Source organism: Cimex lectularius, unplaced genomic scaffold (assembly GCF_000648675.2).
Source record: "Cimex lectularius strain Harlan isolate CLEC.00 unplaced genomic scaffold, Clec_2.1 scaffold19, whole genome shotgun sequence".
NCBI lineage: Eukaryota > Metazoa > Arthropoda > Insecta > Hemiptera > Cimicidae > Cimex > Cimex lectularius.
The window spans coordinates 2,865,864-2,882,186 of NW_019392664.1; the positions used below are offsets into that span (position 1 = coordinate 2,865,864).

General features: G+C 31.9%; 1 non-coding gene across 1 annotated transcript; it reads left to right on the forward strand.

Moving 5' to 3' along the window:
* Positions 1-2,224: 2,224 nt before the first annotated feature.
* Trnaa-cgc lies at positions 2,225-2,296 on the forward strand. The gene has a single exon. It is a non-coding gene; the product is annotated as a tRNA-Ala (tRNA).
* The last annotated feature ends 14,027 nt before the right edge of the window (positions 2,297-16,323 follow it).

Consider the following 16,323-nt stretch of genomic DNA (forward strand, 5'->3'; position numbering starts at 1 on the left):
CTGCAAGGAGGCAGAAGAGACACCAACACATTTACTAACAAACTGCGGAGCCACATTAGCCCGCAGGAGGAAATGTTTTGGGATGTACAATGTGACCATAGAAGAGCTTCAACCATTAAAACCGGGCCTATTAATCAAGTTTCTTGATGAAATAGGACTCACCGATGTGCTTTAGGCAGAGAACGGGGGATACAATAGCCCTCAAAGGACGCAGTATACCATACCCTGAAAAATTACATCTACATCTACATGAGCAAAACAATGAAATAAATTGTTTGTTAAATTCAAAATAAATAAAATTATATAAGAAAATGGTATTCTGGTGTTTTGATCAATTTTCTACCAAACCATTAAAAAAAATTTTTTTATATAAAAAGTAACGAATTTTTGATCTCGGTTAATTTGGTTTGTATTAAAATAAGTTTGTTGCAATTAATATAACGACAATAATATTTGCAGTTTGAATCAAAATATGAGTGTCCGGTTTTTTTGTCTTTGACTATACTCGATGCTACCCGACGAAAATCTGGACAGTGGGGATCGCAGAGCGTTGAGTAGGGTAGCGTTGCGGAGCATCGGGCAGATGTGCACGGGTGTAATACAACCTTATGGAAAATTGGACTTAGGATTTGCATCGGGTAGCACCGGGTAGCGTGGCATAGCATTGCATCGGGTGTGTTCCCGGCTTTACAGCCTTTTCAAAGACGGTGGCATGAGGTGGAATCATGCCCGTACCGAACTGATTATCATACAGAATGAATCTTTGACTGCTGTGACATACTGAAAAATTATTCTGAATGCTGTGGTCCTTTCGCTCCATCTATGACAACTTCGTGTTGAAGCAAGATAAAATAGCTCGAATTGTCACCCATTATTTGGAGGATGTAAGGCGTAACAAAATGAATTGACCAGCATGTTCTCCTGACGTGTATGCTGTTGAACACTTATAGGACATGATGAGGAGATGGGTATGTCTAGTCATCGTTCGCCGCCACCTACAAGCGTTGAAAACTTCAAACAGCTCTTGTTGAAGAATGGGATTCAGTTTGTTTGATGTTATTATAACTAAATGATTTTCCGGTGGTTTAGTGAATTTTCTTTCAAATCATCATAATTATATAATTTTTATTAAAACTCAGGAATTTCTGATCTCGTTTAATTTGGTTTACATTAAAATAAATATGTTATAATTACTGTAACGATAAAAATACAAATAGTTTAACATAAACAACATAGTACAAGTGTCCTTCGTCTTTGAGTGTAGAATATCTGGCCACAAATCATCAGACATCCAAACAGGCCCACCCGAGCATGTCCGGTGGTTATATTTTGATGAAAGGATGCGACTTATTTGATCTTGTTACTGTAAATATAATTCGTAATTTTATCATGTTTGAAACAATACGCTTTAATATAATTTGATAAGCTTGTAAATTATGGTTAGGTAGTGGCCCTACCCTGCTAAGATAAATTCATGTTGAACCGGCATAGGATCACTTATTGGGTGTCTTCACTCTCGGATTGAGTTATTCAAACGCGTTTCGGCAATGCGCCATCTTCAGTGAGGAACTGTCTATGACTTTGTCGAGTAGGAGTTATATCACTACATGAATTTACTGCTCATTGATAATGTTTTTAAAAGCGCCATGTCTTTTATTACTCACATAAGCAAGATAATCTTACTAAATCTTCAAACTAAATCTTCAGTGAGGAACAGAAGAAAAGTTCCTCACTTGAGTGAGTGAACAACACTCATCATCAACTCTAATATAAAATTATTAATTAAATTCAAACTTGATACTAATTATAATAACATGGTAAGAATGTTAATTTTTTAAATGCGAATATTTTTTCATAATTTTTTAACCACAAATCAATATTTATTCAATTTTTTTTTATATGAAATGTTTGGTGATGAATAAAATAAAAATTGTTGAATAAAATAAGTAAATAACTTTATTAGCCGATTTTATTACAATAATTTGATAGTATAACAGCCCAAATGTTAATTCTAAAACAGCAACAGAACAAAAACTTCAGACGCTTATTCTTATTAATTTTTAGTCTAGTTGTATTGTACACTTTTATTAAAATAATAAAAGTTTATTTCAAAATTATAGCGAAACAACATCGAAAAACTGTAGTAGAACAGCTTTTAAAGTAGTAATAAAAAGTGGGAAGATCCGAGCGATTGACCAGAGCCGTAGAGATCGTCTTTAACATCGGGGATGTAACTCAGTGGTAGAGTGTCTGCTTCGCATGCTGAAAGTCCTGGGTTCAAATCCCAGCATCTCCAATTAATTTTTTGTTGGCGGAAAAAATCAGGACAGTTGGGAACAGTTTTTGATCAATCTTTTTAAGCCCGTAAGCTTATTTATTTCAACAATATGGCATAAAATTTGAAGTAAACAATTATTATCTCCAGTTCTAATGATTTGAAAAATGTTTAAAATATTAAAGCTATTTTGTAAATCTTATTAGAAAAAAATATTCGTAATTATTTTCTCCAATTTCATTACTTAGTAGAAAAAAGTTTAAAATATTAAATAATTTCTATCAATTTGTTTTCAAAGGATAGATAAAGATTGATATGTACTGTTGAGTGCACAATCGACCACAGTTCAAAGGTTGGGAGAAAATCTAAGGTATACATGTTCATTAATATGTTATATACATACATAAAGAATTATAATGTTTCGGCATATTCCTTTTCTCTTTCTAAATTCTTTTTTGTTACTGTAAAAGTAGTAGAAAAAATTATGTTAATAATGTTTTACTTATCTTTCGTTTAAAATCATAATTTTTTAGGTTTTCCAAAATTGGTGTTGAAATCTGAATCAAATCCTTTGAAATATTTTAGTTTTTAATAAATTTGAAATTTTAATTACATATTTAATTTTAGGGGTTTATTATTACTTTCTTTAATCGTTACAGTAACACAATCATTTTCGTTGTTGCAAAAAATATTTAAAAATAATTGTAAATCTGTTTTTTATTCATTTGTATTTAACACACTAATAATATGTGAGATTTAAACAATAAATCATTATCCTTGATTACGAAATAAATCAATAGTGATTTATTTAATTTAAAATTTTAAACTTAAATTTTTTGTGTTAACTAGTTTCGAATAACCTATCTATTCCCACCATCTCCAATTAATTTTTTAATTATTCAGAAATCGTGAGATGCGGCCACGATTTCTGAATAATTATCGATTAACGGCCACTAATCACCACAGAAATTAATTTTTGTTGGCTGAAAAAATCAGGACAGTTGTGAATAGGTTTTGAACCTTCTTTTTAAACCCGTAAGTTTATTTATTTCAACAATATGGGATAAAATCTGAAGAAAAAACAATTATCTCCAATTTCATTATGTTAGTAGAAAAAAGTTTAAAATATTAAATAAATTTTATAAACTCGTTTTCATAAGATAAATAAAGAATAAATATACTCACACATATATAAAGAATTATAATTTTCGGCATATTCCTTGTTTTTTCTAAATTCTTTTTTGTTACTGTAGAAAAAGTTTTACTTATCTCTCGTTTAAATTCATAATTTTATACGTTTTCCAAAATTGGAGTTGAAAACAGAATCAAATCCTTTGAAATATAATATTTTTTTAATAAATTTGAATTTTTAATTACATATTTAATTTTATTAGTTTATTATGATTTTGTTTAATCGTTACAGCAACCCACACTCATTTTATTTGTTGCAAAAAACATTTAAAAATAATTGTAAATCTGTATTTTACTTATTTGTATTTAACACACTAATAATGTGTGAGATTTGAACAATAATCATTATCCTGGATTACGAAATAAATCAATAGTGATTTGTTTTATTTAAAATTTTAAACTTATATTTTTTGTGTAAACTAGTTTCGGATAGTTAGGTTCAAATCCCAGCATCTCCAATTAATTTTTTGTTGGCTGAACAAATCAGGACAGTTGTGAATAGGTTTTTAACAATCTTTTTAAGCCCGTAAGTTTATTTATTTCAACAATATGGGATAAAATCTGAAGAAAAAACTATTATCTCCAATTTCATTATGTTAGTAGAAAAAAGTTTAAAATATTAAACAAATTTTATAAATTCATTTTCATAAGATAAATAAAGAATAAATATAAATAAATATACAATAAATATACAATAAATATACAATAAATATACACACACATATATAAAGAATTATAATAAGTTTTACTTATTTTTCGTTTAAACTCATAATTTTATACTTTTCCAAAATTGGAGTTGAAAACTGAATCAAATCCTTTGAAATATAATAGTTTTTAATAAATTTGAATTTTTTATTACATATTTAATTTTATTAGTTTATTATTATTTTGCTTAATCGTTACAGCACCCCACAATCATTTTCGTTGTTGCAAAAAATATTTAAAAGTAATTTTAAATCTCTTTTCTACTTATTTGTATTTAAAACACGAATAATGTGTGAGATTTGAACAATAATCATTATCCTTGATGACGAAATAAATCAATAGCGATTTATTTAACTTAAAATTTTAAACTTAATTTTTTTTGTAAAATAGTTTCAGTTCAATCATACTCCTGCGTCAAATTCAAAAACACAACACGCAAGAATGGCACAATTGCGCAGAAAACACACAACACTTTGAGTGAGTAGAAATACTTTGATTGAATATTTAAAAAATATTTATTTGCATTGTATAAATTCACTTTTTTCCACGTCCTACATGTTTTTGTTAAATTTAAATAATGTTTGTAAATCCCATGCCCTGAAGATGATCTCAATAAAGCTCGAAACGTGGCACGATAAAGGAAATATTTCGCTGAAACCTACATCACACCAGACCGCATCTCACAATTTCTGAATAATCTTTTGTAGCATTGCATAAATTTATTTTTGCACATTCGACATGTATTTGTATAATTTAAACAATTTTTATAAATCCCACGCCCTGAAGATGCTCTCAATAAAGATCGAAACGTTGACACGAGAAAGAAAATATTTTTCTGAACCTACGTCACACCAGACCGCATCTCACGATTTCCAAATAATAATAATAATAATAAATAACAAAAATAATTACAACTGCTTAGAATAATAATTGCTGTAATAATAATTAGGTATTATTAAATTTTTCTTTTCTAATTTTTCTTACTATTTGATTAATTTATTATAATAGTTTTTCTTTTGTTTTTCATTGAGGTATATGTCCATTGACTACTTTTATTATTACAATCATTGGAATTTCCTTATCTGATAATGCATATTTAATAAATATTCTTTGTGTGAATAATTTTCATCAAAAATTAATTTTCAATCCAAATTTCAGCAAATTTAAATTTTTTGTTCTATAAAAATGACCACAATAATAATTAGTACGGACTCATGTTACGCAAATAGTTGGGCCGGGTGCTCCTGGCCAAATGTAACCGTTTCGCCATATTGATATCGGATCCGCGTATCCCACTGAGCCGGAACGCTTGTGACAAGACATAAATATCTATATATCAGAGATTTTATGTTTATTGGAAAATAATAGCGGAATAAATCTGAAAGATGTATGAAACCCGAGATTAAGGTTCATTTCAGTCGCGTATAAATCAAGTTCAGTGTAAGTGCTTTGGAAATACAAGTCTAAGGTTATCAAAGTTTAATCAGGATGACGCGTACGGAGCCCGTAAACGTCAATCCGGTCTGCAGTAAACGTATAAGCCCCTTGTGAAATTGACCGCGTCAACTCGAAATTCTTAGAAACTACGTTGAATCCTCCAGGTTGACCTGGCCTTGTTTAATACGCTACTTTGTCCGATGCCGTCTCGGTATGGGCCAATACACACGTGTGGATAGGTTGTCGAGCAGGTGCCAGTTACATCTGGATGTAGTTGCCCAACGCTAACTCGAGCGTTACCAATTCCACCACAGGCTGACGCCTCCGGCTAGACAATTCTGACAAATGACAGTTACTCTTGTACAAAAAAGAAATCGTCAAGCACTGCCGACCGTAAAACTGAAGTATTAAATCAACTACCGTGAAATGCATTCGAAACAAAATATCTCCATTCTATTATTAACATTCTTTTCTCTAGTATTCGTAAATAAAAGTAAATTATCGTTAGGCATAAAGAACACCAATAAAGAATAACAATGTGTTAAATTGATTTGTAGTACTTGAATGTTAGCTCAAAAACATATTTTTGTGTATTTTTAAACCGCATTTCCATACCAGTTTTGAAAAAATGATCCACTAGTATAGAAAAATTGTCCCACTACTGAAAATTTTGAAAACCCAGAACGCGTCTGACTAATCAATATTATCTCCTCGTCCAAAATTAGCTGTGTAAGTTGAATATAGCGAAAATCTGAAATTAGATGGATTCTTCATCAGTCATAGACAAAGAAGACTGTTTTTACAAAAACTTGTGGTGTTTATGACCTTTAGTTTATGATTATTTGGAGATCGTGAGATGCGGTCTTGTGTGATGTAGGTTTCAGAAAAACATTTATTTATCGTGCCAACGTTTCGATCTTTATTGAGATCATCTTCAGGGCCTGGGATTTATAAACATTGTTTAAATTCACTAGTTTTCGTGTTCCGCTTGAACAATTAATATCTTCCAATTAATTAAGGTTTTTAGTTGAGATAAAAAAGTCAGTGTCACGAGCGGGATTCGAACTCACGATCTTCGGCTATATACGCTGCTACTCTACCACTTGAGCTGTAGTGACTTCGATCCACTCGGACACTGACTTCCCATCTCCACCCCACCTTTTGAATTTTTCCTCCTTTTTGCCATTTTTCAAATGTGTAATCTATTTGATCTATCTATCTATTTGATTCTCCGCGATAAATGAAATGGCCACGGAGAGCTTTAGTGAAGATATACTTCATTTAACTTATTAAATTGCCTCGTTTTAGTGGTCCGCTTGACCAATTAATATCTTCCAATTAATTAAGGTTTTTAGTTGAGATAAAAAAGTCAGTGTCACGAGCGGGATTCGAACTCACGATCTTCGGCTAGATATGCCGCTGCTCTACCACTTGAACTATCGTGACCTCGATCCACTGTTTAAATTTTACAAATACATGTAGGATGTGAAAAAATTAAAACAAATGTAAAATTTAAACATTTTTAAAAAATTTGAATCATTAATACTCATTTCACAAAATACTACTTAGTACTCAGGTGGCAAAACAATGAGGTAGTAGAAAGCATTAAAAAGGTATATTGTCACATTTATAATTAATCTTAAAACAAATATACACTTTAAAACTAGATTGCAATTTATGTTAAAATTTCAATAAACAGTTAAGACAAGGCACTAAAACGCAGCATAACATATGAAACAGTGATAGCAATCACATCATACGGCAAACGGGCCATATCCCATTTGATGTTCCTTGAAGTTTTAAAGGCCTATAAAAGCACACACACTCAAATGTTCCGAAAGTGACTTTATCAAACACAAGTATAAATGGGATCTTTGGTTGACAGTAAATTGTACTCAAATTTACAATTTCATTTCCGTCGATCCAAACTGTGTTTTTTTAAAACAATATGTCAGTACTAACTGTTAGACGAAATTTCAAGAAAGGAGAGAAATTTCAGATGTTATCAATTTATCGTTGTTTGCCGTCAATTATTGATCAGTCTAATTAAGAGAAGTGTTGTGTGCCGAGGGAAGGGGGTGAAGGAAGTTGTTGGCAAAGTTTGAAGCCGACGGGGATGCCGAGGGATGCAGACCGTCCCGGACCCGCAAACACAACACTATTTGCATATATACTGGGCCCTTGTATTGACTTCCAGTTTGACATGTACTCATCACATCCCCCAACGGCAAGGCGAGACCACCATTTAACAAGGTCCTGCAATGTTAATATCAATTATTAATAATTTGTCAGTGTGGCACGAACGCAATTTCACGGTGCCAGTTGCACGCAACTTATCCCTTTATACTACTGAAAAACTCGGCGTTTTTTCCATTTTCATAAACGGTCAGCAATTTGTGGTGAAAATTAGGGAATGCTTATAATTCAAAAGAAATAACTTTAGGTTGACGATGGTTAAGAAATGGTTTAATCTCCAATACTACCATTTTTACCAAAAAAGTTCATGTGGTTACCTATAAACTTTTTGCATTTAAAATCTCAATTATATACTAAAGAACAGAGTAAATGTATACCTTTATTTATTTATTTTTTTATTATTTTTTTTTTTTTGACTAGGGCTTCCGTCATCTAGGTCATTTCAGCCCCCAACTATGTCTGTATTCTATTTACCCTTTCAAACACTACATTCATACACATAAATACATCCATACAGTACACTCATTCCGTTTGGTCAGTGGAGTACTTGATATTCCTCCACCGACCCTATATTCAAACTAATCTAGAATGAGGTCGATGGAGTACTTTTATAAATATTCCGCCATCGACCCCGAACACACACTCTTACGCTCTATCGTTCGAGGGGTGATGATGACGTATATTTCACCCTCACCTCTCGTCATTCACGCTAATAAATACATGCACTCAGACAAAACATATAGACACACAACACATAAGACATACTATATACAATTAAAAAAAAACCTAATATACCTAATATGATTCCCATAAACAATCATTCAAATTACTCGAAATATAAAATAAGCCTATCATATATGAACTAAAGATTTTTTTTTATTAGATTTTATATCATTTATGAAGAAGAAATTTCAAGTAATTTGTGCAAATTTTGTTATTTTCTTGAAAAGAAATAAAATAAAACTAATAATTTGCTTCAATAGAAAACAGAATTAACGTTAAATTGTAAATTATAAATAATTTATCAGTGCATTCTCAAACCATGTAGCAACTTCGTTTTTCCATTAAACAAAATCAAGAATTATGGTTGTATGTAAGTACTAACTTTCCACCATAATTCATTTTCATATTAAATTTGAATATATTATGAGAGAGAGATAGATTGATAGATAGATAGATAGATAGATAGATAGAGAGAGAGAGAGAGAGAGAGAGAGAGAGAGAGAGAGAGAGAGAGAGGGAGTGAGTAAGAGGGAGAGGGAGGGAGAGAGAGTGAAGAGAGAGGGAGAGAGAGAGAAAAGATAGNAAACATCAGAATAAATGACAAATTCTTTCCTTGAGGAGGCTTATAAACAACATTGATTAAATATTTCTTAGATATGCTTTTACCTGCGCCAATTAGAGAGAAAGAGAGAGAGAGAGAGAGAGAGAGAGAGAGAGAGAGAGAGAGAGAGAGAGAGAGAGAGAGAGAGAGAGAGAGAGAGAGTGAGTGTGTGTGGAGGGTGAGAAAGAGGGAGAGAGAAAAATAAATGAGATAGAGAGAAATATTTTTGCTATGTTAAAAAGTCATAACGTAACTCTTCTTTCAATGTTTTGACTTTGGCTGATTGATCGATGGATGAAATATTGTAATAGAGGGTGTCAAGAGGTCAATACTTTTACGTACGGAAATGTGTGGTGATTAGTGACCGTTAATCGATATTTATTTAGAAATCGTGAGATGCGGTCTGGTGTGATGTAGGTTTCAGAAAAACATTTTCTTTATCATGCCAACGTTTCTGTTTTTATTAAATACATTTCTCTTGTCCGATAACTTCAAAATAGCTTTCAAAAATTCTAAAACATTTCAAACACTTTTTCCCAAAATTAAATATCTCACACTAGCACTATTCAATAGCAAATAAATCTGACGTAATCGACAAGATCAACTGTTTAAACTGTCCGGCAACTTACATCGGTCTTACATCCCAATATATGGACAAGAGAATAAAGCAACATATCTATGATTGCAAAAAACCTAAGCTACCTAAAATCCTACAGCACTCGCTACCCAACATCTTGAACACAAACACAATTTCGACTTCAAAAATCCAAAAGTATTACAGACAGAACAAAACAAACATAAACGTAATTTCTTAGAAATGGTTGATATGAACAGAGATAAACATAGCATCAATTACATAACAGATACATGTAAACTCAGTCGCAGCTACGCCAATATCATTAATCAAATTCAATACAGATAACATACATATATCATTGCATTACATTCCACACATAAAATATTTTTCACATAGTCTAATTTCCCAACAATTTAGCTTTCCTTTTCCTATTTTAACCCTTTCTATATAATCCTGAAAGGATAATCTGGCCGAATCATTATCAACACATTTTTCCCTTCGTCGGCTCTTTTCACCTCAAAGAAGCCGACGCCTTATACACAAATGTCTTTACTACACCGACATCCTTCCCCACCCCTTCAAAATCCAACATATATAAACACAAAATAGCAAAATCTCACTGGCACTCCCGACACGACACGCAAAGATGGCACAATTACACAGAAGACAAACACTTTGAGTGAGTAGAAATACTTTGATTGAATATAAAAAATATATTTTGTATTGTATAAATTCACTTTTCCACATCCTAAATGTAATTGTTAATAATAATGTTTGTAAATCCCAGGCCCTGAAGATGATCTCAATAAAGATCGAAACGTTGGCACGATAAAGAAAATGTTATTCTGAAACCTACATCACACCAGACCGCATCTCTCGATTTCTAAATAAATTCTTTTACGTACGTTACTCAACAATTAACAACTTAATTCTATAAATTCCTCCGTCTCTCATAAAATGTTAATCCTAATTTCATTACACCACTTAATAATTCATAGAAAAAACCCCTATAAGATTTATTTTTGATATATTTTTATTGTAACTTTAAGCAAACAAATTTAAAGTACTGTAGTAAAATATGCCAGAAAACAATGTCAGATTTGATTTATCAAGGTGGAAATTTTGTATATTTAATTTAATATGTAGACGCTTTTTATTTTTATCATACTACATTTTGTACCGTTGGATTTGTTTAATTACGTCCATTTTTTTCATAGATGATTCAAAATTCTAATAAATAATATTGTGAAACGTTTGTCACTGAAAAATCAAATTTTTAGCAATTAAAATTTAATTTTAATTGCTGATAACTGATCTTTGAAAAATTAAGTTCGTGTATTTATAGTTTATTATGTATTATGGGGAATTTATTCACAGAACCCGTAAATTTGTATTTTTAAGTGATTTTTTTTTTTTTTTTTGGTTCCTTAAGGTTCCTAACAAAACAAATTAATCTCATAGAGTTTTTAATATTGTTTCAATTAGCGTAATCGAATTATTCATAGGATTATCATTTTATGAGATATGGGGAACTTTATGGAATAAAGTTGTGAAATGTCGAAGTTACCTGAACACTTAGATATCTCGAACAAAATATTAAACCAGACTTTGGACAAAAGAGACTTTTTAGTACAATTGACATGTAGAATAACCTAAATTATTGCCGTCTGTTCACGAGACAATAGGACAAAAGGAGGAAAATCGTCTGCTTTCATTTACTGTTGAATGTAGGGAAGAAGTATTTTTAATTTCAAAAAAGTATTGATTCTTTGACGAAAATATGATTGATAGTTACTAACAACGTTTTATACTCAGTTGAGACCATGTCAATTTGTATATATTTATTTACATATTTTGTATAAATTTTATTATATATATATAAATGGTTTTTTTAATCGTGAGTGATGTGTTGGGGGTTCTGGGCCCCAAGCTTTCATAGGAGGGCTTTAAGGAAATACTTCAAAGACCCGCCCGCATCAACTGAACTGAATTGGAATAAGCCACTTACGTGTTACAAAGTACAAACAGAGGGAAGAATTCTTTTAAATCGTGATCCCTTGAAAAATTTACCCTCTTTTCCGTTGGGAAACTTGGAACGTACTTTGATTTTGCGTGATTAATGTTAAAAGATTAATTAAATTAGAATATTCTGCATCGAAGAACGTTTTGTTTTTATCTTAACCAACAATGAAATTAATACACCAAAAATAATATTTTTTTAATCTCTAAAAAACGATTTATGCCCTTTTAATTGCGGCTAAAGCTAGATTGTTAAAAAAGCTTCATTAACCCGATTAAGTCAATTTGTAAGACATCTCTATAATAAGTTAAGTCTATGTATAATGAGTTGTTATTGGAAGTATTAATAGAATCACTTATTCTCACTTGTTTAGCGAATTTTAAAATGGTATCAAACATTAAAATCGGACTATCATATCCAGTTCAAAAACGAGGTTAATTTCTGTAAAAAATTATTTTTTATTTTATATATTTTCTCATAGCAATCTTTCATATATTTTTTACGGTAAATACATAATTAAAAATTCTCTTCTTTCAGTAGTATGCTTGAGATTAAATATTTTGGAAGTACAGCCTTTTCAATGAGATATTACTCGAAAGATTTCTTAAAAATCGGAAAAATTATTCAGAAATCGTGAGATGCGGTCTGGTAGAATGTAGGTTTCAGAAAAACATTTTCTTTATCGTGCCAACGTTTCGATCTTTATTGAGATCATCTTCAGGGCCTGGGATTTACAAACATTGTTTAAATTTTCCAAATACATGTAGGATGTAGAAAACATTGAATTTATACAATGAAAAAAAATATTTTTTATATTCAATCAAAGTATTCCTACTCACTCCAAGTGTTTGTTGCTTCATAAATACATATTTTTTATATAGAAGAATTTGTATGCGGTTCATAATCTATGGATATTTCCGACGGTACCTGTTGTAATGAAATTCATAAATGAACTGAATGAATTACTTCATGGTGATTTATTAATGTGACGTAATTATGAAATTTCAAAGGAATTTAGCAATAAAATAATTTTTTAAATAGTTTTATTGAAGTTGAGTTTGATTGAATATAAAAAATATTTTTTGCATTGTATAAATTCACTTTTTTTCACATCTTACAAGTATTTGTTAAATTTCAACAATGTTTGTAAATCCGAGGCCCTGAAGATGATCTCAATAAAGATCGAAACGTTGGCACGATAAAGAAAATGTTTTTCTAAAACCTACGTCACACCAGACCGCATCTCACGATTTCCGAATAGTCATCGACTAACGGTCACTAATCCCCACACAAATCGGAAAAATGTTTGAGTGAGTTCAAAAAATCGATAAATGTAAATTCAAACAAAAATTTATGTTTAGGGGTGTTAAAACGAAATTTCATAAGTTTTACAAAAAAAAAAAAAAAAATTATGACCTAGTTTATTTGAAGAATATTTGGGATTTAGAAACTTATTGTTATTGATGAAATTAGATACCTTTTAATATCTTTTGATCGCAATCTCCATAAAAAAAATGCTGTAAAATGGCATATTCACATAGTGGATTTGAGTAAGCAGAACGTGAAATAAAAATATTAACAAAAGGAGTGTTTCTACTTTCAATATTTTTAGGCGAAACCACGGCTTATTCGGAAGAAGTCCACAAGTTTTGGCACAAATTCCAAACACACAAACCTGATCGTTCCCTTGTAAGTTATAAAGGCTTATTTTGTAGTTCAATATTGGTTTCCCATGAACTGAATTGCAACAGCAACGGAAACAAAGGTGAAAAATTAACCCAGAACACAAAGTATCGATATCGCAAACCATAGTCAATGTATGACGGCCGTGGTGGAATAATCAAAAGTCAGAGCTTACGCCCGACTAATTGGCACATACGTGTAATTACTGTTTTGGATTTAATGATAAATTCAATCCGAATATTAAATTAAACCGAATTGCCGGCAGCTTCTAAAACCATGGGCTTTTACGGGTGCGTATTGCTCAATTGCTTTTCCTATCTGATAACCAAAACTAGCGGAGTGGTTATCAATATTGAGGCTAGATATTTCGATGCTTCCTTTCGCATTTTCACTGTCACCTATTGGAAAGAAAATAATAATCGATATGATTTTTTCTTCTTGATATAAATTAAGTATATTCAAACAATTATACTAATTCATTTAAGTTTTAGTGGTCTATTGACCAAGTTACTTCTTTCAATTAATTATTCTTTTTATATAAAGTCTTGATTGAGATAAAAAATTCAGTGTCACGAACGGAATTCGAACCCACGATGAAAAAAGGGAAAATTTTCCAACAATCCATCCAAACAGATGGATAGTTGGTGCCGAGAAGATTGAAGTCACGATAGCTCAAGTGGTAGAGCAGCGGCGTATTTAGCCGAAGGTCGTGCGTTCGAATCCCGCTCGTGACACTTACTTTTTCATCTCAACCCATACCTTACACAAAAAGTATAATTAATTAAAAGAATTATACAAATTAGTAAATCAAATCTAAAAATAGATATAGAAAACTGAAACAATGCAATAACAGATTAAAACACATCAAATTATTAATGATTTTTATTAAATTAGTTATTCTTTTTTTTACAACTGCATTCGTTCGATGCAACAAGTGAAACATATAGTACATACGTATAAAAAAAAACATGGTCAGCAATCTTCCAATGATGAAAGCCGATATTACATCAAAAGGAAGAGTGAGATGGGCTCCATTTTACTAGATCGATATCAACTAGTGAGGTTGCCGCGTGGCCACCAACGCTTCAGTCTCCACTGAGGATTATTACGTATCGTGGTAGATGAAAGGTTTTTGACGAAAGGGTTCGGATGATGGGATAGTTTGTATTGGAACCTTTTGAACTAGATCAGAGTAATGAGAGGAACATTTAGGTCGGAATGGATATTATGACTGGAAATATTGAAAAGGGCATTGACCTATTTTGCGGATTTTAGAATGGTAGGTTGAAACTTCTTAGGAGAAGGCTCGAATCGATTGTACTGAATTAAGGAACTAGGCAGGTCCGATAAACCAGAAGGCTGTAGTGCTTGCGGACGAACACATCCCAGCATCCATCATCCTCGTCATCAAGTTTGGGACGCCTAGAAGTCCAGTATTGTTCAAGTCCGTATGGCCAAATTGGGGTCAGAAGGGCAATGTAATTTTTTTTTTTTTTATCAATGTGAGTTTAGATCTTCTATTCAGCAGTGGTTTTAACATGATAAACCGTATGTTACAATCTTTGGACAGTGTTCGATGTCAGTCGTTTGTATAGGTAGAGTCCAGGTATCGTGAAGGGTTCGCAACAGGGACGGGAATAGCCAATATTTAATGCAACTCTACTTTCCAGGAAAAATAACTCAGTTTATTTTGATCAGCTTATTATAGTTTAGTAAGTACTTGTACAAAGGTTATGAATTAAGTTAAATTTTATATAAAAAGTTGTACAGTTTAGCTTAGAAAGGCATAGAGTTAACACATTTTTTGAACATACCACGCTTTTTATGACCTGTGGCATGTTATCGTTCCATTTTAAAACAGTTGCTCTCTATGAAATTAAGTGAACGTAATTAACCAGCAAGCATGAAATATTGTCAGATTGCACTTTAAGGAGCAGTCAGCTTTATGAAGAGATCCAATTTGGTCTGACATTATCGACATTGTGCGAACATCTACCAAACTCGAGACTGGAAATAATTGATCGCGTGAGGATTCGGTGGTCGCATATGCTTGGAATCAGACCACCCACAAAAAGTCATTTTTATCATAGCCTCTCTTCGGATGTCACCGGTTGATTACCGCTTTTTTCCCTCCTCTCTCCGCCCTCTTTCCAGACGGGGTCTGACACTGTTTGTTCAGAAGGGTTTTGACGGCATCCAAACGAGCTAATGATTTTTTCCCACTGTTCATTTAAAACCAGAGGCAGGTAACCGACCCAACAGTAATTTCGAAGATGAAAGGGTGCAGGCTTTGAGAAAACTAATTAAATTTTTATTTTTGCCATGTAAAGCATTCCTTAGGCCGTGAAATGTATTTGTATCATCACGAGAACCTCGCAGGATAATTCGGAGTACAGTTTTTCATAGCCGTTATATAAAACTAACATAAATAATAAATTAGTCTTTATGAAAGGTATTTGTCGAGATAAAAAAGTCAGTGTCACGAGCGGGATTCGAACCCACGACCTTCTGCTAAATACGCCGCTGCTCTACCACATGAGCTATCGTGACTTCGATCTACTCGGACACCAACATCTCATCTTAACCCACCCTTCGATTTTTTCCTCCTTTTTGCAATTTAAAAAAAATTCTCTCAGCAAAAAATTTCTCAGAAATGAAGTTATTTGGTCAATCGGACCACGAATTCTAATGAATTTAATCAATAATAAAATAGCAATTATCACGCCTTACAAATAATTACACCCTGCCAACTGAATCTACCAATAGAATCATACGAACAAATCCATAACCAAACAATGCTTCTGAACTTCATGGAATTTATTAACATGTACATCATATCAATGTGAAAAGATATTGTTTGTTTCAGCTTGAATGGCTTTACATTTGGTCATAGTTCGTAAGAATTTTATAAAAAT